We start from the raw sequence: 1432 nt of genomic DNA, 5'->3' as shown, positions 1-1432 counted from the left end.
GAAGATAGAAAGAGAATGAAAGTCATTCCCTATGCCTCATCCATAGATTCTATAAAGTATGCCATGCTGTGTACCAGATATATTGTATACCCTACCACTGAGTTTGGCAAGGGAGTACAATAGTGATCTAGGAGTAGCTCACTGGACAACGGTCAAAATTATCCTTAGTGGAATAAGGATATGTTTCTCGATTATGGACATAACAAAAAGGTTCATCGTAAAGGGTTACATCGATACAAAATTTTGACACCGATCTAGATGACTCTAAGTCTTTATCTAGATACATATTGAAAGTGGGAGCAATTAGCTAGAGTAGCTCCGTGCAGAGCATTGTTGACATAGATATTTGCAAAATACTTATGGATCTGAATATAACAGACCCGTTGACTAAGATTCTCTCACAAGCAAAACATGATCACACCTTAGTACTCTTTGGGTGTTAATCACATAGAGATGTGAACTAGATTACTGACTCTAGTAAACCCTTTGGGTGTTGGTCACATATCGATGTGAACTATGGGTGTTAACCACATAAAGATGTAAACTATTGATGTTAGCGATGTGAACTAGATTATTGACTCTAGTGCAAGTGGGAGACTGAAGGAAATATGCCCTAGAGGCAATAATAAAGTTATTATTTATTTCCTTATTTCATGATAAATGTTTATTATTCATGCTAGAATTGTATTAACCGGAAACATAATACATGTGTGAATACATAGACAAACAGAGTGTCACTAGAATGCCTCTACTTGACTAGCTCGTTAATCAAAGATGGTTATGTTTCCTAACCATGGACAAAGAGTTGTTATTTGATTAACGCTGGAGAGAAGGTCCCGATGTTCCGTGTCAGATGGGCCAAGAGCGTCCTAAAAGAAGACCGGTATTTCACCACCATGGTTAAACCCGAAGCCAAATGCAAGACCGCGGGCGCAAACGTCACCGCGAAAAATGAGCCATGGGTACTGGCTTCCCAAGTGGACCAATGCTTCTTCATTACCGACCCGTCAAAGCCCAATCGTGTTGTCGTGAGGAGAGGCAAAAGGAAGATCATCGAAATGGATGGAGTAGCCAATGAGAAAGACTTCGACAAGTACGGCGACCCGAAGATCGAACATGACGATGACGATGAAGTAGCAGCACACACCACAAGAAGAAGTAGGACCACCCTACCTAAAGGACGTCCGTTCCACAGAAGAACTCCATTTGCGAAAAAGAAGGGCAAGAAGATTGTGAACAGATAGCTAGCTAAGATCGATTGTACTTAAATCGTAGTCTCCATTTCTCGATTGTATTTCATGGGCACTTTTTGATATCATGAATATTTTTAAATTTCACGGGCACTTTTTGAATTCATGAGGACACTCGATCTTGATCCCTCTCCACCGCCGCCGACGAGCACCCGCCCCCCTCCCCCCCGCACCCTCCCCCG

Source organism: Triticum aestivum, chromosome 3A (assembly GCF_018294505.1).
Source record: "Triticum aestivum cultivar Chinese Spring chromosome 3A, IWGSC CS RefSeq v2.1, whole genome shotgun sequence".
NCBI classification, from domain to species: Eukaryota; Viridiplantae; Streptophyta; class Magnoliopsida; order Poales; family Poaceae; genus Triticum; species Triticum aestivum.
The sequence above is the reverse complement of the archived record's forward strand: the minus strand, read 5'-3'. Positions refer to the sequence as shown.